Source organism: Saccopteryx bilineata, chromosome 2 (assembly GCF_036850765.1).
Source record: "Saccopteryx bilineata isolate mSacBil1 chromosome 2, mSacBil1_pri_phased_curated, whole genome shotgun sequence".
Taxonomy (NCBI): Eukaryota; Metazoa; Chordata; class Mammalia; order Chiroptera; family Emballonuridae; genus Saccopteryx; species Saccopteryx bilineata.
Genome location: NC_089491.1, coordinates 349,651,570 through 349,676,953, shown reverse-complemented (window position 1 = coordinate 349,676,953; position 25,384 = coordinate 349,651,570). Strand labels below are relative to the sequence as shown.

The window sequence follows — 25,384 nt, the reverse complement described above, 5'->3', positions numbered from 1 at the left end:
GAAGACGCTGCCCTCCCACCTTTGGAGCTACAGATGCTCCTTGTACCAGGAGGTCAACGGGACAACGGTGGGAAACCCCGTTTGCCTCATTTCTTCCACTTCCTCCCACCCCTCTTCTTTTATCTTCCTGCTTCTGAGACCCCCAACCCCTCCCAGAAACGCCCACATGACTGATGACTCCTAACTTGCCACCCTAAGTGCTTCTGCTAGTGACTAGGACCTGGCTTATGGAGGGGGCACCTCAACAGGTGGGGGGAACAGGACATCCCAGCCTGACCAACTGGACTGCAGCAGGGAGAGGAACCCAGTGTTCCAGCTGGGATTCTCAGCTGTTTTACAGGAAAACAGTGAGCTACCTAGTCATTTTTTATTTTCACAATGGGGGGGGGTATATTGGCGTCTAGTGGGCAGAGGCTAGGGATGCTGCTAAACAAGCTACAAGGCACAGGATAGAATCCATCCAGTCCCATCATCAGAGAATAATCCAGTCCCAAATGTCACTAGTGCCAGAGCTAAGGAGCCCTACTACAGAAACGTTGTTACCCTGTTATCTTAATGGTGGCTTGCATTCCTCCAGTGTCTTCTAGGAGGCACTGTTCTAAGTGCTTTCCAGAAATTATTTTATTTAATCCTCACAACAACCCCCTTACATAGCAGATGCTGTTATCTCTGTGTTACCTGTGGAGAAACTGAAGTACAGAGAGATAATTTAGGAACTCACTAACGGTCACACAGCCAGTGAATGTTAGCACTGGTGTCTGACACTACCTCCTCCCCCTCTCAGCGGACACGTGGCCTTAATGGGGCTTTTGTGAGCTAGCCTTAGAACCCAAGCAAAATCTATAGCATTGACCCAGTGGGATATTCTCATTCCAAAACCACTGATTCACAAATAAACTTTTACAAAAGTCTGTAATTGGAGCACAGCCTAAAGCTCGCCATTTCTGACCTGGCCTTGACACATGGAGTAAGGGATTTCACTTAACCTCTGTGCCTCTGTTTATAAAAGAGAAACTATCCCAGGACCTTAAACCTCTTCTCTTAAAATCCAGTTCAGGCTTGCTGTGTCATACAAAGGAGCAGCTGGGTTTGATTGGCTCAGAGAAAGCTGAAAATCAAGATTGGGGGATCAAGACATGGACACAGCTATGGTCAGGGTCAAATCACTGAAGTTCTAGAAATGCCAAATTCTCATCTTAGGTTCTGCACCTCAGAAAGGTTGAAGCATTGGCGCCCGCCAAAGGGACCCTCTCAGAGTGTGAGGGGTAAATAAGCTGGGAGAGCATTGGAAGGACCCCATGTCCAACTTCAGGTCGCCCTTGGCAAAGGTGGGCCTGGAGCCATTTCTGGCTTCCTGAGGCCCAGGCCCTGCTGTATTTACCATTTTACTGTGGTGTCGAGGGACTGCCTGGAATCCTCCGTGCTCAGGACTCACTGCCACTCCCCCCAAGTGCAGGCGCCTCCCACAACCACCTGTGTGGGTAGGTGATAGGCCGTATACCACACACACTGGTCTTGCCCCATCACCTTGTCAAAGGGATCTCTGTCCAAGAATAATTTTCCTGTCTCCAGGTACCATACTATACCACCTCTGCCAGCTTCCTTTCCTGCACAGATGGACCCCATCTGACTGTGGGAAGCAGTGTGAAGCCAGCCCAGATTGGTATTTTGAGATTTTTGGGTCCCTGATAATGAAACATTCTCTAGATGTGCAGCTAGAATCGGCTTCCACAAATGCAAACTTGAATGACTTCCAGGTGGATTTTCTTAATATTTTTTTCTTTTGCTTTGTTGATATTTCAGTAGGCTCAGTGAATGCCCTAATAAGGGGCATATAGAATTAACTCCAAGAAATATATTTTGTGCCTCAGCTGTATAGGGAGGTTTGTGAGTGCTTTGAGGGCAGCTAGTGCTTTTTCCTGGACACCCGGTTCAGGGTAATGTCCTGCATATATAGAGAGGCATTAAGTTTAACCTAGCAGTCCTGGGTGCAAATCCTGGTTTCCCCCTCCCTGTGGGACATAAGTCATGTGGTTTAGTCTTTTGGAGCATTTTTCGTTGTCTTAACTTGAGCTTTGATAGTACCTCTCCCACAGGTTGCTGTGGGGTTTAAACGGGGTGGTATAGTGCTTAGCCCAGGGCCTGGCACATAGTTACTGCTCAGTAAATGGCCTTATCAGCCACAACCCCTGGATCAACACTTGTGAATGGATAAGTGTGCAAAAGCATTTGCTGACCCTAATGATGGAATCTGTTGTATCAGAGAAATTTTTACACTGCGTAAGAATCACAATGGGTAAAGCAGGCAGCTTCCCAGCTCCACTAGAACCAGACATTGTTGTTTGGGTGGAAGTGGACCCCCCAAAACTCACACACACCCATGTTTAAATGTACACACAGAACTCTTGCCACAGGCAAGCAGAGTGACTTATCAGCTGTTGTCCCTGCTTCTGTCCTCTTCCTTCCTGAAATCCGCTCCATGCCAGGAATAGACTGTGTACTCTCCACGCCAGCCTGAGCCCAGCCGCCCTCCCTCCAGCCTCCTGGGAATAGAGACCTGGCTCAGCCCTGGGTTTAGAGATCTCACTAGTTTACTCATTGACTACCAAGTGAGCACGGATGGGGTCTGAGAAATAATGGAAGTAACAGAAGGCAGTGGAAGAGAGATTTTTACAAATGAAATAAGCAGAGTTGAGGTTGGTAAACTGGCAAGCAGGCTTCCTGGTGGACAGTTGAGAGTAAGCAGAAAATGGGTGGGGGGAGGGGAGTTAAGTGGGACAAATATACGGTGGCAGAAAAGGATTTGACTTTGAGTGATGGGTGCACAACACAATCAACGGTTCAAATGCTGTAGAAATGTTTACCTGAAACCTATATACTCTTATAGATCAACATCACCCCATTAAATTTAATTTTCTAAATAAAAAATATTTTTAATGTTAAATAAAGCAAACTACTGAGAACTTCAAGTATCTAATAAACATAGTCATATCTGATTAATCAATTCAGCTTAAGAAGCCTTCTTCAGTATTAAAGTCATTAAATCAGATAATCATAAAAAATGATACATATATAATTCAAACATTTCACTTTACCTTAGGCCAGCTAACAGCACACTTGTCCCCATATCATCTGGGACAGGGCCCAGCCTTCTCTTGATGTGTGGGTCAGCTGGTTGAAATTGTGTCGCTTTTGCCTAAGCCATACTCACAGGGCATTGTCTAGGACTGCCAGTTTCTGTTGCATGGAAGAAGGACTTAAACCGAGGAGCAATCTGTGTGTAGAATCCCTCTCAAGTCTTACTGCTCTTGTTTTTTTATGGTGTCTAACATCCTGTTTGACAGTAAAAAATAATGATTTTAAGAATTCAGCTTTTAATACTTGTGTTTTATCAGCTTGCACTGCACTTAAGTTATATGGTTATTGTTACAAGTATGATGGATGTAGAAAGTTGGCTGTGTAGGAGGAAACCCTGGTTGTGGACGCCAGGCCCTGTGGAAGCAGCCTTGAATATTCACAGTCCTTCATTTCTCTGTCTTACATGGTCTCAGGAGACCGCCTAGCGTGGAGCCCCTCAAAGTGCTCTTTTCCTGTCTTTCAGGACTAGCACCGCACTTCGAATTCATTCACATAAAATCCCAGCTTAAGGGGCATTGCAAAATTTCCATCATAAGAGTCAAAATAAGTTAAATTCCCTTAGTATATTAACTCCCCTAAGTGACAGAGTTTTAGATCAAGGTCTAACACTTAAAAAAAAAAACGTTTTAAATCAGCAAGTTAGAATTAAATCTGAAGCCATTGATAATGATGTTTCACTCATGGCCCTCCCTTTGGTCCTGTCTGCTCCTCTGCTAGATCAGGCATCAAAGAGAAGAGGGACATAACTACCTCCGGTCCCAGCTGCTAGTTTTCTTTCCAGCCTACGGCGGCTCAGTTTTCTGGTTTCCTGGGAAGGCTGGGTGATATTGTCTTGGGACCTACATCTGCAGTTGTGCTACAGAAAGTTCAGGGATGCACTTTCATCCTGTGTCCTCCTCTCCTAAACACCAAGGACATTAGAGGACCCTTGAGTCCTTAATCACCTCTCATGTGATCTACAGCCAACAGGAAGTGCTGGGGAGGAGGGAGCGGTTCATGGAGCCATGGAGCCATTCCCCGACCCCAGGATAAAGGCCAGCTCTGCCCACTGAATTAGAACCAGTATCCTAAATTATGTCAACAGAATTGTCCTCGATCAAATCCAGTTCTACCATTATTTATAGGTCATTTTGGAGGTGCTTATTTTTAATTGTTCTTAATTGGAGTTGACACCAATTCATTGTCTTAATTCACCCCCTCCCAGGGCCTTCCCCTCAAAAAGAGGCTTATTGGATAATTAATCATCTAAAACCAAATGCTTAAATGCCCAAGGGAAGGTTATAATTTAAAGAATCTCTTTGGTTTAAAATATATATGTATATAAATATCATAATTATATAGCATGTATATTTATAGAAATATAAATATATATTTAAATGTGAATATTACCATATATTTGTTGTATATCTGGACTTTTTATATTGGGTTGGCTGAAAACCAGAACAACTTTCAACTTTGGTATTGGTAATGACTCAGAATTTAAATCAACATATGTTAACAAGCCAAGCAAGGGTTGTACATACAAATAAAATAGTTGTATATAGCCTGCTACCTGGGGTACAGTAGTAATTGTGGTATCGATTCATTTAAACTCATCCCTTTCACCAGGAATAGCTGTTCCGGAGAGTCACTAGCCCTCCTGCCATTGTCTTTCTGTCCTGTCTGTTTCCAAATACCAGGGAAATTTTGCACTGGCCCAACTTGCTGACACACAGATTCTACCTCTGCTGTCACCATGAGGCCAGCTTAGACACGAAGGATTTCACAGAACATCCCTAAATCCGATTGAATAATGGACTGATTAAGCACAAACTCACCTGAACCTTCTTTAGACCTATTTAATCTTTCCCCTGGGGTTAACCCTGTGGGAGAACATGCCTCCTGGGTGTCTCTCCACTGGGTTCAATTCTCCCTCCTAGAGTTCTGAAGTCCCTCCTTTGTTAGCAGGTGCAGGGAGTGATGGCTGCACTCAGTTCCTTGCAGAATGTTAATAAAGGCTAAATAAATGGAAATAAATCCCTTCCAATGTCACTAAAGTGCTATAATTATAAACCAGAATTTGATGTCTGATGGGAAATGCAAAGGAAAAAAAAATTTTAGCTGGCAAGATTCATGTTATAAGTTGACAATCTGGGCCAATTTTTTTTTTAATCTTTTTAAAAAAAAATATTTATTTTTTAAAGATTTTATTTATTTATTTTAGAGAGAGGAGACAGAGAGAGAGACAGAGAGAAAAGGGAGGGAGTAGCAAAGAGCATCAACTCCCATATGTGCCTTGACCAGGGAAGCCCGGGGTTTTGAAACAGCGACCTCAGTGTTCCAGGTCGACGCTTTTACCCCCTGTGCCACTGCAGGTCAGGCCTAAAAAGAAAATCTTTAAAAAATGACCCCTTATCATTTGTTGCTGGCAGGACTGAATTCCAGAAGTTGGCCATCCCCTCATTTTGTGGGCTTCTGTTATCACCTGCTGCTTGGGCTTGCCAAGCGTGGAATTTAATTGCAACCTTACCTTCCTAAGACTTCCAGCTAAGACTTATGGCAGAGATGAAGGTTTCCTGATATTCTGTTGTATGTCAGTTATACCTCAATAAAAATCAATTCTCCTATTGAGAGGCAAAATAGAAGATTTCCTGTGCCTCCACTTTTCCATTTGTAAAAAGGACTATGCATGCTCCCCTCTCAGAATATAGACAATAACATGGTCTCACAGGGTTGTCATGGAACTGAAATAAAACAATCTATGAGAATTCCTTTGAGCTTCTCAGAAGACACGTGCCACATGGAGCAGGTATGCCTCCTGGGAGCTAAAGTCAGGTGCCTGATTGAAGTCTCTCATGGGCTGAGCGGAGCCTGACGTCTGAAATAGTACACAGCTGCCACCACTTCCCTCCCTTAGCACCAGCCAGATGTTGCAGACTGGGTCCCAGGGGTGACTGCCCTTCAGCAGGGCCCATGCTGGGGATGGAGCGATAGGCAGCATAGTCCAGCCTGCGCTGGCCTTGTCTGTCCCCTTTTTGGAAAGGAGGTCCAAAGCCAGGGTGCAGGACAGTGGGCAGGGGTGCCTTTAGTGTCACCTCAAGCGATATCCAGCTCCTGTCAATGCCAACTTCTTCAGGGAAGGGCTGGGACTTCCATGGCTTGTGTCTGCCTCTCCATGGAATTTCCTGGGAGCCTTTCCGTTTTCTCAGGGGGTGGGGCATTCGGCTTCCTCCTAACCAGACAAGGACTTGGTGCAGAATTTCATATTCTAATTATGCCCAGGGGGCAGCCTCTTCCTGCCACTCAGTGCTTAGCACGTGACAGGAATCGATTAAGGCAAGAGTGATTAAATTAAAGGCCAGAGTTGACTTTGATGATATAATACTCTGATGGCTGTTTGGTGGTGAGAGACACAGTGAAGGCTCAGTAACTGAATCGCTTGCATTTGGAATTTGAATTGAGCTGGAGCTGGGCTGCGTCTCTGTGCCTCTGAGCTGGAAGTGGAGGATATCTCATGCACACGGATGGCTGGGAAGTGTTTCAGGGCATGCGGGTCACCTCGCCGTGACAACAGCTGCTCTACTATATGACTGCCTTGAGCACTGGTCCTGGGTGTCTAGTGGCCCCACATCATCCACCCCCGGTTACCCTGCTCTCTCCAAGGCTGCCTTCATTGCACACTGGCCCCTTCCACTTTGACCTTTGGAAGCTGTCATCTTCCCGTCCCCGTGTGGCAAATCTCGGAGTCTTAAACTCTTCTCCTCTATCTACATCTTAGAACAGATTTAACCATCAGTTTCTTCCACCTAGACATCGCCCTTCCCTTTCCAGTACCATCCTTACCAGTTCTAAAAGGAGCATAGGCCTGATTATGCCATCCTTGATCATTATGAACACAATAATGAATTGTTCCTAATTTCAATTCCAAAATTCACATCCAATCTATTTTACAGACCATTATCAAACTGTCCTTCCCAGAGCAGCCCTGTCTTGCACCCTGCCCCATCCAAGCGTGAGTCTGTGACAGGGTTCTCTGTCCCTTGCTAAGCCAAGGCCCACTTTGTGCCACCTGCCCACACCCCCATGCCTGGGCTCGGGCTCCGTTTCCAGTCTGACTCCTCCAGTCTGCCTCTTGGCTCTTTCATAGACATCATTCTCTCTCCTCTCCTCCCCTTTATAAATCACCCTGTCTCTGTCCTGCCTAAAGCCTTCTCCAGCTGTCATAGTAAACAAGATCTGGAGGCCTCTCCGCCTTTCATCTCTCACCAGTCATCAACACTGCAGTGGTTAATGCTTAATTGTTTTCCTTCTTGCCTTGAGTGCAGGTCTCAACTCCCCACAGTCTGTAGGTCCTTTGGGGACATGGCTTTCCTGCTCCCGTGAGTGTCTTGCCTGTCGAAGAGCTGGACACATACGCAGCTCAAAGTAATTACTCTCAATGCATGCAGTTGGATGCAAATAAATCTAATAAGCTGCTGTTAGATCAACAGGAGAGCCTGTTTAGATAAGGCAAGTCCTCCACCTATGAGTACATGGTTCTGTGGCTCTATATACTTGAAAATAACAAAAATCACATTTCCTTTAAAATAGTCTATAATTGTTGCTTTGCCCTACTGAAGACCAATGCAGCACGCTCCTTGTTGGTCTGAATTAGTTTTGCTGTATGAAAATAATAATGGCCGTTGCGAGTTGCATTTATTTTACTAAAAACATGGCCTCTTGTAACCCTCACTCCCCCACAAGGCAGGGATTTTCATCCATCTTGTGCAGAGGAGCAAACCAAGGCCCAGAGATGTCACAGCTGGGGAGGGAGCCATACAGCACCTCAGGCCGGGACCTCGCTTTGCTGCCTCCACCCCTCAGAGCCTTCTGCACGCTAGCGCCAGCAGACAGACAGACATGTCCTTAGTGCTGATGACCATGCATGCTGTGCCCTCTGCCCTCCACCCCCCGCGTGAGTGGGTCACATGTAACCTGAGCCTGGAGAAAGTATTTTAAACCTAAAGCTAGCCTCTAAACTGGGCCACTGCTTCATGTCGCTGGTGATGGCAGAACCAAATTTAGTGTCGTGGGCAGGTCAACAGTTATCAAATAGAGAAGCTTATTCTCTTCCAGCTCACACAAAGCATGAAGAATGTGCGTACCCCCTGCACTTCCATGAAGGGGTACGTGTGACTGACGGAGGCTGGAAAATGTGGCCAAGAAGAGCCTGGTCCATAATAAACTCGGGGAAGGTGACATTCAGGTTCCCAGGCAGTGTCTACAGGGAGCAATTTTATTCGAAGGGGATGGTTTCCTTGGGCAAGGCAGACAAAGCAAGCTCCCTGCTGTTAGGAAAAGGGTCACAGAGGGAGGGGGTGGGGTGCTGGTGGCTGAGCCTGCATGACCCAGCCTCCTGGGTTAATGCCCCACCCCCCTTACTCAGCAACCCACTCTATTTTCCCCATGTCCACACCAATGCAGTGCACACTGTGAGACCAGGAAAAGAGGGAGTGATGGTGAACAGGGAAGGGAAGGGCTCACCCAGAGGAGGTTGGGGTCACATATACCACATTACTTAATATTTGCTACTTCACTCGCTCTTCAAGGTGTCACAATACATTTCCCACAGTCACCCTTCAATCTAACTAAAACAAGAGTCATTTCTCAGTTCTGTAATTGCCTCCCACCTTCTCCCCAACGTTTAAAAAATATATTCCAGCTATAAAGGCAAGATACCATATGTGGTATTCCACCCGAGTTTCTCTTTTGTTGGTCTTTGAGGGGACGATAGTGGGCAGGGAACGCTGCAGTCTATAGATTGTATCCAGAGTGAGTAGTAAGTAGTTCTTCAAGAAAATTCTTCAAAGCACCCCAAACTGAAAGGTAGGGCCACCCAGAGGAACATCATTTGTCTTGGCACTGAGCACAAGCCTGATTAGCTCCCTGGACCTGGGCAGGAGCTGCTGGTGGGGCCCCTTTGCACACAGCCCTGGATACAAAGTGAGGAGCTCAGGGGTGCCGGGCCGGGCAGCCTTCAGTCAGGTCAAATGGGCAGCCATGGCATGCTGGTCACATCTGCGCCCTGTGTGCAGGGACCTCATCGTCAAAGGCTGTGGCCCCAAAGCAGACACTGGACACTGTCACTGGGACTTGACAGCTGAGGCTGCTGGGGTGCCACCTTCTAGAGAAACAAGTCCTGTCCTCCAGGGCCCCAAAATGTGCAAAGAACACTTGGGAATGTCCTGGCTTTCTGGATATAGTAAATTGTTCTAATTTGGATTAATTAAGGAATAGTTGATTAAACGTTTGAGTCATTTGAACACTTATTTATTTGGACATCAACCTGTAGGGAGAGGGGATTAGTGTGGGTTTACATTATCTCACTTAATTCTGTTTTTTATTGGTTTTAGAGAGAGAGGAATGGAGAGAGAGAAAAAGAGAGAAAAATCTATTTGTTTTTCCATTCATTTATACCATCATTGGTTGATTCTTGTATGTGCCCTGACCAGGGATTGAACCCACAACTTTGGCATATCAGGACGATGCTCCAACTAACTGAGCCACCTGGGCAGGATCTCTCATTTGATTATTGATGTGAGCCTGTGAGTTAAGGAATCTTTTCTCTTTCATAGATTAGGAACTGAGGTTCAAGAAAGTTAAGTGGCATCTGAAATCATGTGATACTTTGAGCCTAAGGGAGGATTTGAACCCAGAACTTCTGCTCCTCAAGCCTGGGTTGCTGCTCTCTAGAACAAGCCTCACCCTGGCCTTTCCATGTATTGCTTTAGCCTGAGGGGTCTTACCACTTATTGGACTGCCAGTACAGAAGATGCTGGTTTTTTTTGTTTTTTTTTTCATTTTTCTGAAGCTGGAAACAGGGAGAGACAGTCAGACAGACTGTCTGGGATGCGCCCGACCGGGATCCACCCAGCACGCCCACCAGGGGCGATGCTCTGCCCACCAGGGGGCGATGCTCTGCCCCTCCGGGGTGTCGCTCTGCCGTGACCAGAGCCACTCTAGTGCCTGGGGCAGAGGCCAAGGAGCCATCCCCAGAGCCCAGGCCATCTTTGCTCCAATGGAGCCTTGGCTGCGGGAGGGGAAGAGAGACACAGAGAGGAAAGCGCGGCAGAGGGGTGGAGAAGCAAATGGGCGCTTCTCCTGTGTGCCCTGGCCTGGAATCGAACCCGGGTCCTCCGCACGCTAGGCCGACGCTCTACCGCTGAGCCAACCGGCCAGGGCCCAGAAGATGCTGTTTTTTACCCTTAAGGATGAAGAAAAAATTGTTTGATTTTTTTTTTGGGGGGGGGGGAGATAGAGCAGAAACCTGGGATTTCAGCTGGACTTGTATGTTAGGATACATAAATGAACGGATTACTTTTTCCTCTTTAAAAAATTCCACTTGGTATAAGATGGGTGGGGTGGGGTGGGCATAATTTGTGCCAAAAAGTGTTCCCTGCGCCCTAGGAACTGGGAGCAGGTGATAACCGCAGGTAAGTGGGAAGTCACTGAGTCCAGGGCAACGTAGAGTCTCTGAAGTGTGATTTGCAGACAGAGACATTGCTTTGCCATCACCACCCCCACTTCCAGGGATCCGGGAGACAGAGAAAGAGGACAATCCTCCAGCACATTAAGGCAGACCTGGCTAAGTAACACATCTTGTAATACAAATTATTTTTCCATAATTGAAAACTAAAAATGGTTGCTAGAATTTCAAGATAATTAGTAAATTAACTGGATTTCTCTCTATACTACTTTTTTAAAGCAAATTGATTAGGATTTTCCACTTCCACATTACTAGCACCCATCATTCTGTGTTTCATTTCCACAGTTTTGTCTGATTCCACTCGTTGGGGCTTCCCTGGGGGACCAGGCTCCCCAGCACATTCGTCCATTGGGCGATGTTTTATTCATCTGTGTGTCCTCAGTGCCTGGCACAGCACACGGCACAGAGTAAACACTCAGTAATTGTTTAGTGAATGAATGAATGGATGGATGAGCAAATTCAGTACTGATTAAAAATTAAGAACTTTGTTAAAGAGATTTGGGAACAGAAGGAGAAACAGGCACATCGTGTATTTGTTTATCCTTCTACTTTCTTGGAGGATAGATGGGACAGGTCTGCATTCGGAGTTTGGAGTACTAAGAATGGACATTCATGCACTATTTTCCATAATCTTTTTAAAAGTTAAATCTTCAGATTGCCCTGGCCAGATAGCTCGATTGGGTGGAGCATCATCCCAAAGTGTAGAAGTTGCCTGTTCGATCCCCGGTCAGGGCACATACAGGAACAGATTGATGCTCCTGTCTCTCTTTTCTTCTCTCTCTAAAATCAATCAATAAATAATAAAAGACCTTGATGAGCAGGATTGGATCTGTGGTCTGGTCCCCATGCTCATACCAGGAAGGTGGCAAGCAGTTGAAGGCAAACCACTCACATCCCTGCCAGCTCAGCCCACGGAGAGCTGTCAGATTTAGCAAATTAAAACAAAGGATGCCTAGTTAAATTTGGATTTCAGATGAGCAACAAATGCTTTTTAAGTGTAAGTGTAATAGGCTATCTAATGTCCCCCAAAGATATCAGGTCCTCATCCCCAGAACCTATGAATGAGGCCTTATTTGGGAAAAGGATCTTTGCCAATGTGATTAAATTAAAGATCTTAAGATGAGTTTGCCCTGATTTATCTGGGTGGATCCTAAATGCAATCACATGTGTCCTTATAAGAGCAAGGCAGAGAGAGATGAAAACCGCAGAGGAGAAGACAGTGCGGTGATGGAGGCAGATGGAGATTGGTGAGCAGTGGCTGCCGGCAGCCAACAGAAGCTGGAGAGAAAATTCTTTCATTTGCCCCCAGAGATTCCAGAGGGAGTGTGGCCCTGCCAACACCTGCACTTTCGGCCAGAAATACTGATTTTGGACTTCTAGCCTTCAAAACTCAGAGAGAGTAAGTATCTGTTAAGTCACTCAGTTTGTGACATTTGTTACAGCAGCCACAGAAAACTAGCATAAGTATGTCCCATGCAATCTTTGGGACATACTTACATTAAAAAAAGTTATTTGCTGTTATCTGAAATTCAAATTTAAGTGGGCATCCTGTATTTTTTCTGGCCACCTTAATTCCCAGGGCCAAAGAAAGGGGCCTTTGAAATTTTGCAAGAAAGCTTGTTGAGGCTGTCAGAAGTGGACTTCCTTATGCTAGGAGACTGTAAGCACAATCACCTAAACCAATATGAACTTTAATAACTACCCTCTGGACAAAAAGGGGGGCAATTAGACAGGTGTTAATGATTTATTCTTTCAACTGTTTGAGCACTTCTTATAAAACAGAGGCTCTGGGTAGAGGTGGAGGAGTTAGGCATTAATCTGGTATATCTAGCCTAAGTTACAAGCCATGCCAGATAAATCCTGTGAAATACTGCCTTTACCAGAGCTTGGGTGATCCTGCCTGCATTTCTGATACCTGATACCTGAGCTGCCCCTGGGAATCTCGCACCCTTTCATTGTGGAATGGTGGTGCCCAAGCCGAACAGCTTGGTCATTCCTGGTGGCTGAATTAGAAGACTTTGCAGCAGATAAGAAATGGAGGGAGGGGACAGATGTGGCAGGAATGCGCTGGCTCTGGATTCCCAGAAGGAGCTTTCAATGGCAGTAGATGCAGAATGTCTCCATCAAGTGACACTCTAAGATAAGTGGGGCAGTGGGGCAAATGTTAAAGACAAACATGACCCCTTCTCTCCTGCAAAAAGGGCTGTCCCGCCCATGCCACGCCACTGGTCTTCCTAAGCTCAGGTGTAGGCATTGGGCTTTATGAAACCTGGACAGACCCCGCCCCCTCAGACTTCCAGTGATGCTCACAGAGCTTTGAGGGGCTTTGCGTCATCTAGGACAGACAGGGAGTCCAAAGACACCCCAGAATTGTTCCAGATGCTTTACCAAAAATACTCATCCCTGGGAAAAGAGAAAAACAGGTAGTTTACAGAAGAAAAGGGAAAGGGTCAGGGGTTGGGAGGGATGCTAACCATGAAAAGATGCTTGATCTCACACATAATGAATGGACTGCTGATAAAACCAATGAGAGGCCACCGTTGGTAAACCAGATGGCGCGGGGCCGGAGAGGTAGTAACCTGCAGCTGGGCCAGGTGGGCAGGGCAGGAGACGTCATGTTTATTCTATACTCTTTTCAACTTAATTTTTTTGCCATGTATACATTGCCTTTAAAAAAAAAAAAGATATATCCATATCTACTGCTTACAAAAATTAGGGGATATTTCAAAATGAATATGAAGCGATTAAAAAAAAGAAGCATTTGATTTTTTTTTTATTAAACAAGAACATCAGCAAAGCAGATGACAAGTCAAAGAAAGTTGTTCAATTATGCAAATGAGATACAAAGCCAACTTTTATTTCATTGGTGAAAATGCACTGTACAAAAGGCTGAAAGTACTGGAGCATCTGCACGTTCTCTGATCCCCTTGATTTTTGTGAGCTGTGTATATGCTCAAGTCCCAGCTCACTTGAAAAGGATTGAAATATTAGGAAGAAGGGTCTTTCAGAGACTCCCAGGTGATGCAGGTGTGCATGTCACCCCCTGGTGGAAAAGCTGTGATCTGGCCTCCCCCTCTCATTTCACAGGCGGGACCCAGTCTGTTACTAGGCTGTGTGGGCTAGCCTGGGTACTTTGCCACCTCAGACAAAGAAACCTTCCAGATGCACTGTAGGAACAGCACTTATAGGAGCTCACACAGTGTGTAAAGCACACACACAGTACGCGATGGAACACTGGGCACCTTTTGGATTGCTCCCGTGGAAGTAGAGGTGGGTGGGATAGGAAGCCAGGGGGAGGTGGGCTACTGTGTTGCTTAAGTGTCTAATTCTTGTGGTTGTGACAACCCAGACTAGCCTCATGAGCCACCCTTGTCCCCAGAGTGCCTGGTAACCTGCATTCGAAGTGAGAGCCACATGGACGAGTTCCCGGAGGGTAGGCTGGATGATGTGCTGCTTAAAGATTTTAGGATTTATTTTATTTTTTTCGGACAGAGACAAAGAGAGAGAGTCAGAGAGAAGGATAGATAGGGACAGACAGATAGGGAGGGAGAGAGATAAGAATCATCAATTTTTTGTCATGGCACCTTAGTTGTTCATTGATTGCTTTCTCACATGTGCCTTGACCGTGGGCTACAGCAGACTGAGTAATCCCTTGATTAAGCCACCGACCTTGGGTCCAAGCTGGTGAGCTTTTGCTCAAACCAGATGAACCCGCACTCAAACTGGTGACCTTGGGGTCTCGAACCTGGGTCCTCCCGCATCCCAGTCCAACGCTCTATCCACTGCGCCACCACCTGGTCAGGCTGCTTAAAGATTTTAATGCCCAATGCTTTGATATCAAAAACAACCTCCAGCCTGGGATGCGGAAGGACCCAGGTTCGAGACCCCGGGGTTGCCACCTTGAGCGCAGGCTCATCTGGCTGGAGCCAAAAGCTCACTAGCATGGACCCAAGGTCACTGGCTCGAGCGGGAGGTTACTCAGTCTGCTGAAGGCCCGCGGTCATGGCACATATGAGAAAGCAATCAATGAACAACTACAGTGTCGAAACGAAAAACTGATGATTGATGCTTCTCATCTCTCTCCTTTCCTGTCTGTCTGTCCCTGTCTATCTCTCTTTCTGACTCTCTCTCTGTCCCTGTAAAAAAATTAAAAATAAAAATTTTTAAAAAACAAAACAAAAGCCTGACCTGTGGTGGCGCAGTGGATAAAGCGTTGACCTGGAAATGCTGAGGTCGCTGGTTTGAAACCCTGGGCTTGCCTGGTCAAGGCACATATGGGAGTTGATGCTTCCAGCTCCTCCCCGCCTTCTCTCTCTCTGTCTCTCCTCTCTGTCTCTCCCTCTTCTCTCTGAAAAATGAATAAATAAAAAAATAAAATAAAAACAACTTAGGAACAATTTTTAAAAAAAACAAAACAAAAAAACAACCTCCACAGTGTTTTCTTTCTTAGTACTTTCACACAAACGACCTCATTTCATCCTCCAGCCACTTGAGGGGTGGTGGCACTTCCTGTGTGGAAGCAGAAGACAGAGAAGCTACCATTCCAGAACCTGGGCCCCTCAGCAGTAGGGACAAGGGTGAGGCACTTCCTGGTCTCTGCCCTGCTTGGGTCAGGGGCCTGTCCCCCACCTAGCACCGTGCCTGTCTCTTCTGGAGTAACTCCCGAGGTGCAGATCCCACAGCCTGCTCCCCGGGCCTTTCCGGAGCACCCGAGGAATCCCCCAGTCCTTGAGGACGAAGAGCAGTGTCCCAAGACCCTGCTCTATGGAGACACTGCCCACACCCAAAGAAGCAACGAGACACTACTCTTCTCTTTTAGATACAGAGAGGTTCCAGCCAATCCCCCAAGGGTCTCGTTTCCGTTTTAATTTTTGGGTTGTGCTGTGGGCTTCCACCACAGTGGCTGACAGGCACAGCATGGCAAGACAGCAGGCTTCCTGACCCCAGGGCCTGAGCATCTCCACTGTCTGTTAGTTAAGGGCCACTCTGTGTAGGACCCAGAACTCCCATGGAGGTGGAAGAACCCCCAGAGGCCAACCTGGTCCCACCCCCTACCCAAACCCCCTCTTCTGCCTTCCTTGCAGAGTCACCCCAACTTCAGTTGCCTTTTCTCCTCCTCCAGGACCCCCTTCTCCCCATAGCTGCCCTGCTTTCTGAGCTTATACCCAGAAGAATCCATTGAGGTACCAGCACAAGGTGAGGACAACTTTGGCATGTAAACAGATGCCAGAGCCACTTCAGAAATGAGGTAACATCACTTCTCAGCCTTTAGGCTGAGACCAAGTAGAGAAATGAGGTAACAGCCCAGAGACATAAAGTAACCTCCCCAGAGTCACACAGTAAGTTCCTGGCAAAGCTGGGCAACAGGTCTCCCCATTCAGACCTCCTGTGCCCACAATATTTTTATTTCTTGGTATCTCACATACTGGTGCTTTCCTGGCCAGGCCCCCCTCCAGTGGCTGAGGCACGTGTGGTGGAGGCCTGGCCAGGAAGCGGCAGAATGTGACATCAGATCCTGAGAAATGAACATGAAGCCTCTCAGGTGGCAGAGGCCAATCCCAGGGACACAGGATACGGTTCGGGGGCACATGATAAGATTTACAGATGCGTGCCCTCAGCAACTGCTTTCTAGAACATTCTCACTTTCTTTCATTGCATGAAGCCCTCTATGCGATCTCCTCCCAGGAACCGTTAGGCCTTGCAGAGAGTGTGAGCTCTGCCTCAGAAAGACAGTTTCTGCCTGTGTTGAGGAACCAGTACTGAGGCCAAGCAGTTATCCCTCACATGAGTGGAACAAGGAGCTGGCCCTGTTTAACCACTGGTGACTAGGACTTGCCCTCACGGAGAAAAATGAAACAAAAGCAAAAAAACAACAACAACAAAAATAAATCTGTCAAAAAATGACTTTGAGTCGAGGTAAGTTTTCTTTCACTAAGTAGTCTGGCTTACAAACAAAAGCTAGTTTTCCTAGAGAATACCCACAGTTCCTAGCAGACGCGTGTGTGCCCCTGATGGGGCAGTTTTCCTCTCGGTGAGCACCTACTGGCTCTTCCCTCGGAGTACTTAACAGAAGCAGCGTCTGTTGCCGGAAAATATCGGTTAGGTTGATGAGGTTGTTCTGGTGCGTGGAGATGAAGCAGTTCCTGGTGGCAGGCATGCTGTATGGGAACGAACTGGGGACTGCCAGGTGTACCCCAGGAGATCCTGAAGTGTCTGATTCCAGAGTCCTGAGTCTTTCTGTCCACTTTGGCCATTTCTCTATTACTGTCTACTGGAGTCACCTTCCTTTTCCTTTTCAAAGTCAGCCCTGCCACCATTAGCACAAAAACTGCTACATGAGCTCCTTCATGGTCATCTCTCCTTGCACTTGCCTGGCCTGTTCTTAGCCACTCAAACAATTCTCCCCAAGTATTGTTTTAATCACTTTATCATTATCATGTATCATTCAAGAAACAGACGTGAGATGCAATTTACCTACCCCTTCCTGGGATCCTGGATTGTGGACGAGATATAATGGAAAGGGCCCAGGCCTTGGGGGAGGGCCGACCGGGGTTGGCCTTGGCTGCCCCTTCCTTGCTGTGTGACCTTGTGTAAATTGCTCAACCTCTCTGAGCCTGGTTCCTCATCTGAAAAGTAGGAATACTAGCACCTGTCTTTCAGGGCTGATGTAAGGAGCAGTGGTGGTATGTGTAAAGCACAGCCCGCAGTGAGTGACTGGCCCTTAGTTACACTACCGAACGCTGACCATGATGCCTGTCGTCACGGGAGACTGCATGTAGTGACCTGGAAACACGCTTCCGGCTTAGCGAGCTTGTAGAGGGTGGTTGTAGAACTGAAAGGGGGTTGGTTCCTGAGGGACTCGCTTTCTGTGTTCTGCATTTGCATATATTTTTCCATAGTCGCTAAGTCCATATTCCTTTTCTGTATGTGGCTAACATTTCTTCATTATGTAAGTAATATGAATAGATTCTCATTATCAAAAATTCAGTCAGCAGCATGAATTGCTTTTGTAGTAAAAAAAATTTATTTTTTGAAAAATAAATTATTTTTTGATGGATTTAAATCCATTTCATCAACTCCATTTTTCACTCTTCTGATGTGTTTGAGTTTTGCTGCTCCTTCCACCTGTCAGCAACACTAACCCTCACCACTCAGGCCCTGCCTGTTGCCACCTCCCATCCTCACCCTGGCTACACTCCGGCCACCTGTCCGAGGGGTACCTTGTGTTTTCACTTACATCAAGCCTGACAGGACTCATGGAGGGAAGTGCAGCCCCTGCCCGCGCTCCCCCCTGTGCGCCCTCACCCTGCCGAGGCCAGAGTCCGCATCCCGGCCCCTCACCTGCCCTGTAGAGGACCCTGAGCTTTCCTCAGACCCAGCACAGAGAGCTCTACTCACATTAGATCAACGAGCTCTCTGCTCTCCTGCCACCTGACACTGTTGACCGGCTGTCTGGCTGGAGTCGGTGTTAATGGTGGTAATTCATTGGTTGTGGCCAATATGAGTTCCTGGTTCATGTCCCTTCATGACCATATCGGCCCATTAAGTTTGCAGATCTATCTCCATTTTTCCCGTGGGGAACCTGAGGCTCAGGACAGCTAGGTAATCTTCCCACAGTCCCTCAGTTCTTAGGGGCCTCAGTAGGCAACAAAGTGATTCTCCTCCCCCATTTTTGGCCTGAAGAACTTTTCAACCCGAGCACTGTTGCCTTGGAGGGGCCTCCGCTCCCCAAACTGTGGACCTCCTGCCTAGGAGCTCCAACACTGTGTCTGCTTTCAGTGGCCACCTCTGCCTCTTGCCCCTCCCCTGTCCTCCAGGGACACCACATTCTGGCAAGGTGTAGGGTGGCAGCAGAGGCCCCGTCACCTCCAAACACCTTCCAGTGCCTGGGAATCTGCAGACACACCCTCCTCAGTCACCCCTTTCCCACAGAGGACATAACTGAAGTCCCCGAGACAGTGGGGGTGGCCCTGCAGGATCAGCTGCAGGCCTGGGAGCGCTAGCCCCAGAGCCGAGCAGTGATATTAACAGCTGACCATCGACGCGGGGCCTTCATCTCCCCACTGCCCTTCACCTGCCATTTAGCACCTGGCACACTGTGGGTACTTAATACTAATAAATTCATAATGAACATCAGAAAGGCCAGTGTATGGTAAATGTATGTATCTCTGCACAATTGTTATACAGAATGATGAACAAGCTATAAACAATAAGGAATAAGCTAAATGTGAGAAAAATCTGATTGCAAAGATATTGACTCCTTCCTTCTCTCCCCACGATTTTAAATGAAAGTTTAGGGATAATTTCCCTTCACGTGTCCTCATGCTAGCAATTATCATGAAAAGAACTGGGACAAGAGCCTTTATGTACTCCTCTGTTTAGAGTTGGGCATAAACTTAGAGTGTTTCTTACTCAGTGACAGCTGGTACAGACAGGCTGTGGGATGTCTTCTCTTCTAGAAAGGGCAGTCAACATCCCTTGCAGAAAAATTCTCTTCTCCAGAATCTGAGCCGAAGCCCTGGCAGCCATTCTGGAAGTATGTCCTAAAAGACAAACTGGGTCAGAGCGAGGAGGCTGCTTAGCATTCCAGATGCACACCAGCATACCTGCTGGCTGGAGCACGCAGGAAGCCACCCCTCGTCCAGTCAGGACAGCATGCCCGGGGAAGCAGTGCCTGGCCTGGGGTCCCCAGGCTGGAGGGGAAGCTGAGGGGTTCGAGGATTGCTTAGTTAAATGGGCAACAACAAAGTGCTTGTTACCCTAAAGGACAAGGCACAAAGAGCCCAAAGGAGCGCCTGTCACTACAGGCCCACAAAGCAGTGGCACTGGGAGGCCCCCGGCCAATGATAATATTTTGTGGGAGTGTGGGCCCACCCAGTGTGGCCAGATCATCCCAGCTTTTCAAGATAAATCAAAAATTGTACTTTGATTAAATATCACTATTTTCAAGTGTGGATTGCTGACTTAGAAACTTTAAAACTCTAATATGCTCATGGATCATTTGTCTGGTTTAAACTCTACCTGGAGGAAGTCAAGCTTAGACAGCAGATGGGGATTTTGGGACCTTGGGGGAAGGGGTGTGGTGTGTCCTTGGGTATTCTGCTGCCATTCTGCTGGAAGTAAGGAGTGGAGGTAGAAGCTTCCCACTAGGGCATTCAAAGTACTTAAGCCCCTGACCTGTGGTGGCAAAGTGGATAAAGCATCGACCTGGAAATGCTGAGGTCGCCAGTTCGAAACCCTGGGCTTGCCTGGTCAAGGCACATATGGGAGTTGATGCTCCCAGCTCCTCCCCACCTTCTCTCTCTCTCTCTCTCTCTCTCTCTCTCTCTCTCTCTCTCTCTCTCTCTCTCCCTTTCTCTCTCCTCTCTAAAATGAATAAATAAAATTAAAAAAAAAAAAGTACCTGAGCCCATGATCCTCAGCAAGTGTTTTTTGACTGACTCTCCCAGAGTCCTCTCTCTGGTTGCTTGTGATGGCTGACTCTGGTTGACTCTGACACTCGTTTCAAAGGCCTTTCTTATATTTTGTTCTTTGAAGTGCTCTTTTGTCTGATGCTGTTGGTCACCATCTTTTAACTAGAGATGCTTTATGAAAATTCCTAGCCAAGCATGACCAGGTGGTGGCACAGTGGGTAGAGTGTCAGACTGGGATGCAGAGGACCCAGGTTCTAAACCCCAAGGTTGCCAGTTTGAGCATGGGCTCACCAGCTTGAGCACGGGGTCATTGGCTTGAGCCCAAAGGTCACTGGCTTGAAGCCCAAGGTCGCTGGCTTGAGCAAGGGGTCACTCACTCTGCTATAGCCCCCAGTCAAGGCACATATGAGAAAGCAATCAATGAACAACTAAGGTGCGGCAACAAAGAATTGCTGTTTCTCATCTCTCTTCCTTCATATCTGTTTGTCCCTGTCTGTCCCTCTCTCTGTCTCTGTCACCAAAAAAGAAAGAAAGAAAGAAAATTCCAAGCCAAAATGTTCAAACAAGTTCTACTTTAATGTGTGGGAAGGTCCAGAATGTCTGATTGAATGCCTGCTATATACCAGGCATTGGGCTACTTGGAACCGGCTCAGTCCTGGGCCTTGAGCAGCTCAGGCACACTGGTTTTATATGTACAATAAAGCTATCACGTTATGTTGAGGCATCTTTTTTTTTTAATAGAGACAGAGAGAGGGATAGATAGGGACAGACAGACAGAAACGGAGAGAGATGAGAAGCATCAATCAATCATCAGTTTTTTGTTGCAACACCTTAGTTGTTCATTGATTGCTTTCTCATACGTGCCTTGACCATGGGGCTACAGCAGACCAAGTAACCCCTTGCTCAAGCCAGCGACCTTGGGTCCAAGCTGGTGAGCTTTGCTCAAACCAGATGAGCCTGCGCTCAAGCTGGCGACCTCGGGGTCTCGAACCTGGGTCCTCTGCATCCCAGTCTGATGCTCTATCCACTGCGCCACCGCCTGGTCAGGCTGTTGAGGCATCTTGACATACAAAGATTCTCTTAACAGAACAGGTGCTACCTGAAATCTTTGCTCCAGCTTTGGTTGTCTTCTATCATGAGTCAGGTTTTTTCACTGAGAATGGGATGGGGATGTGGTCCAAAGATGGGCTGACATTGGGACAGGATCCCGCCAGCCTAGGGCAGGCCCGCCAAACCATCAAGAAACACTTCTGGGGCCAGAAACAAAGAAGGGAGTTAACTAAACTCAGCCCTGAATTGTACTCAAGTCAAGCAAAATGATCAAAGGAGTTAGCAAAGGGCAAGTCACAGCGACTGTGGCTAACCAGCGTCTTCTTAGGGAGCTAGGATTCATCCCGTGTGCCATTTTGCCACTCAGCTCGGTGACCTTGAGCCAAGTCCCTTAACCTCTTGGAGCCTCTGTGTGTCCCTACCTATAAAATGGGGGGGTAGTGTCTCTTCCTGGAAAGGGAGGCGGCAACATGTGCGGGAGTCCCGTGGGGGAGCAGGCACAGAATAATGGTAAGTCTCTCCCTCTACCTTCTGCGTGATGCCGGATACTAAGAATTCAGATGTGAAGGAGACAAACCTCCACCTTCTGAGAGCTTTTAAGAATCAGACAACTAGACATGGCAGCAGAAAAAGGGAGAGCAGAGTCTGGATGAGGTTTTGAGGGAGCACGGTGCAGGGAGCTCCCCCGCCATGGCTGGCCACCACCAGGTCAACAGTGGCTGTTCAGTGACTGGCTTAGTCCAAGAGCCCCATTGGGTTTACTCCTGATTCAAGGGCACAAAAAATGCCCAAGGAGGTGTAGCCTGGTGTGATCTGGCCATCTGGTGGGCACTAGGAACACCTGGAGCCAGCCAGCCCTCAGGGCTCTGTGTGGTTCTGGATTCTTCCCATAAAAGGTCATCAGTCTTTCTCGCCTCTGCAGTACATGATGAGACTCCAGCCATTCACTGATTCAGCCAATACCACCAATGCACGGACCTTGACCTACCCACTTTAGTCTTTACTAATGGTTCCCTTCTTGACTAATACAAACCAATGGAAAATATAACTCTCAACTCTCACCTCTGTGAGGGTTATTTGCCTTGAGGCAATTTGTCTTACAGTGTCATTGGCAATGAGGTTTCACACACACACTCTAGAGCCAGGTGTCTGAGTTCAAATCCCTGCTCTACTGTGACCTAGCTGTGGGAACTTGGGGCAAATTGCTCAACCTCTCTGGGAATGAGGTTTCTCATCTCTAAAATGGGAACAATAATAATACCTACCTCATAGGATTGTAGGGAGAATTAAATTCATTAATATTGTTAAATGTTTAGAAAAGAGCCTTGCGTATACCAAGTGCTAGTTAAGTGTTTGGATTTAAAAGAAAAGAACCTTAAGTATCTTCTTGGTAGATTTCACAAGTCCTTCATTTTGCATTTCACAACCAAGCTCTGTATCTGTTGGAATCTCACCGTAGCTCTGCTTCACAAGTGTGAGACAGGCCCCAGCAGATCTGCACCAAGAGGAGAGAAAGCAACGCCTCAGACAAGGTAAGGAAACTAAGAGACAGCCTCCTCCTTGCCACCCCCCGCAGGGATTCAAAGTCTGGAATCTGCAAAGCCCATTTCAAGTGCAAGTGAGTTATCTGTGATCCAAAGGTTCCTTTGCCTGGTTCATCATAATTAGCAGGGGTCCTGGGGAGCAGAGTGCCTATCGACTTCCCAGCCTCCTCCACTTCCACTCTTCTTGTCTGCCTATCCATCCCTTCCTCTTTGAAGGCACAGAAAACCAAAAAACAGCTCCAAAAGCAGGAGAATAAAGGCCTCAGAATTCTGCAACTTCACAGATCTGGCTTTTTTCTTAGGGTGATTATGATGTCATACCTGCCTTCCCGGCCATGCAGACGCTGGGGGCTGGCAGGGCCTGTCAGTTCCATCACACACGTATGCCTGTGTGTGCCCACAGCCTCCCTGCCACGCCCGCTCAGCCCATCTCAGCCAATAGGGCTGCTCTTGCACATTTGGAGTTGCTTATGGAACAGCGCCCCAGTGAACGTCCCCGGCAAACGTCTAGGGCAGGGAACTGCCTTCCATCTCTATAGCTGCGGTCCGATCTTCGTCAACAGGCTCCTGGCTGGGAAGTGTGAGGGCCTCTGCAGTTTCCTTAGGTAACGTTGCTTGTTCCTGGGCAAAGTTGAGGGAATGGTATTTAATATACCTGAGTCTTATTCCAGCATCTTCTTAAGTGCCTGCGTTTGGCAGTTGAATTAGGTTGGGACTGGTCTGCAGATGATCAGAGTACGCAGTGCTCAGACTATCCTAAGAAAACTTGCCGTGTTGAACATGCGGTGAATTCCATTTTGATTTCCTGTGTGCCCCATTGGCACATTTCATCCCATGAGCTCTCGCTTTTTCTTTTCCTTCTCTCTCCCTGTCTTGTGTGTTGGCACATAACAGGAATGCAGGCACACATGTTTGTGTGTTTGTGTAGCATCCGTTTCTCGAGTGCCTGCAGTGAGCCAGGCAGAACGGGCGGCCCTGGGAGGTGGAGGTTTCTTTCCCTCCTGGTCTCCACTGTGAAAGCTGATTTGTGATGGACTCTGTCCTCCAGGGCCACCTCCTCTGTCTGTGCCTGTCAGTCCCTCCACAGTTCAGCCATAGCATTTACACGAGTCTGCTCCCATACGAGGTTTGTGGGACTCAAAGTTTGGACACATTTCCAGGAAGCAGTTTGGCAGGATGTATAGAGAGGCTTAAAAATGTTGGTACCCTTTAATCCAGAATTTTACTTCTAGAAATCTGTTCAAAGGAAATAACTAGAAACATGAAAAGATATATACACTAGGATGTACCTCAAAGTGGTGTTTATAATAGGAAATCTCAGAGGTAGGCTACATGTCCAGTCTCTGGGTGATAGTTATGTAGATAAATAGTATGTAGCCATGAGAAAATGACTTGAGAAAACACTTCTGACATAAAAGAGTGTGGTACAAATTATATAGTCAGGATACTCTTGACTCTGTTTGAAAATGCATAGGAAAACCCAAAAATGAAATACATATAATTAAAATATTAATAGTGATCTGGTGATGGGATTATAGGTGCATATTTCTCTATACTTTCCTGTACTTAATTACATGTACATATGTTACTTTTGTAATAAGAAAAATATTAAGTTTAAAATTAAATTGTATATATAATTATACATATACATAGAGTGACAGAGAGAAAGCAAATGCTACCAGTATGAATGACTGATAAATCTAGAAGGTTATATAGGTGTGATTGTATTAGCCATGCAACTGTTCTGTTGCTTTGAAAAATATCAAAGTAAAAAGTTAGGGAGGAGGAGTACCAGGCCACCCTTGAGCTCTCCTTTGGAATGCTGAAAATATAACCAATGTGATTTGACATTTTAATTTGTTTTCTGTTGTATGGAGATTTGGGAGTCTTAGTAAGAAAGAAGCAAAATGTCCAGATCGCTGGGGTTCAAGGTGCTTTGTTCGGCAGACCCATGTGGGTGGCCCTGGGCATCTCACATGTTAACTCAGCACTGTTCTCATCTGGCCAGAGGACGCTCTGTGCACCCCTGCTGGCAGCTCTTGGGGATTCTGCTACAGCCAGGCCCTCCCCCACCCATGCTCCGGGTTCCTCCCTCCACCTCTCCCACCATTCAGGGAGCTCACTTAGCTTTCCTTCTTTCCATCTGTTTCTGTCCTCTCCTCTCTTGACTCCTTCCTGGCAGCATTTAGGATATTTAAATGATTCCCCTCTTTAAAACAAAACAAATGCCCCCTTCAGTCAGCCACTCTAGCTCTCCCCCCCCACCCCAGCTGGATGTGTTTTAAAGCATTGTGAATGCTTTTGCAACCTCTGTTTTCTCCCAACATGCCCACCCTCCTCAAGCTGGACTTAGTTCCCTATCTTTACACTATAACCATTTGTATCAGTCAGCAAGGTCAAGTTTATGCTGCAGTAATGAACAAGTCCCAAATGCCAGTGGCTTCACATATCTGGCACCACAGCTTCCCTAATCTTCCAGCCTTGGGGGTCATCTTTGAGTTCCTTGAAAGCACTCTGCAATGTCTTTGCTTGGGGCCTTTGTATATGTTATCCCCTCTGTGTGTAATGTTCTTTCCTTTCCCCTCCCTTTCTCCTTGCTAACTTTACTCACCCTTCAGGTCTCAGCATAAGCATCCCTTCCTCAAGAAAGTTTTCTCCAACATCAGACTACACAAGTACCCATCTCACAATCCTGTGACCCACTGTCCTCTCCTATGACACTTGACTCACTTGGT

At 47.0% G+C, this 25,384-nt stretch overlaps 1 protein-coding gene across 15 annotated transcripts in view; it reads left to right on the top strand.

The window, feature by feature from the left end:
- Nucleotides 1-25,384, top strand: part of MAPT (microtubule associated protein tau) — a 115,335-nt gene that overhangs the window by 4,449 nt on the left and 85,502 nt on the right. Inside the window, exon 1 of one of the 15 annotated variants that reach the window (XM_066262690.1) lies at nt 12,020-12,041. The exons of 13 other annotated variants lie outside the window; for them this stretch is intronic. The gene's annotated coding sequence lies outside the window, so the exon portion shown is untranslated. Of the gene's footprint in view, nt 1-12,019; nt 12,042-22,615; nt 22,638-25,384 lie in introns of those variants that run through there. One more of the 15 variants, XM_066262689.1, reaches the window with a different exon arrangement.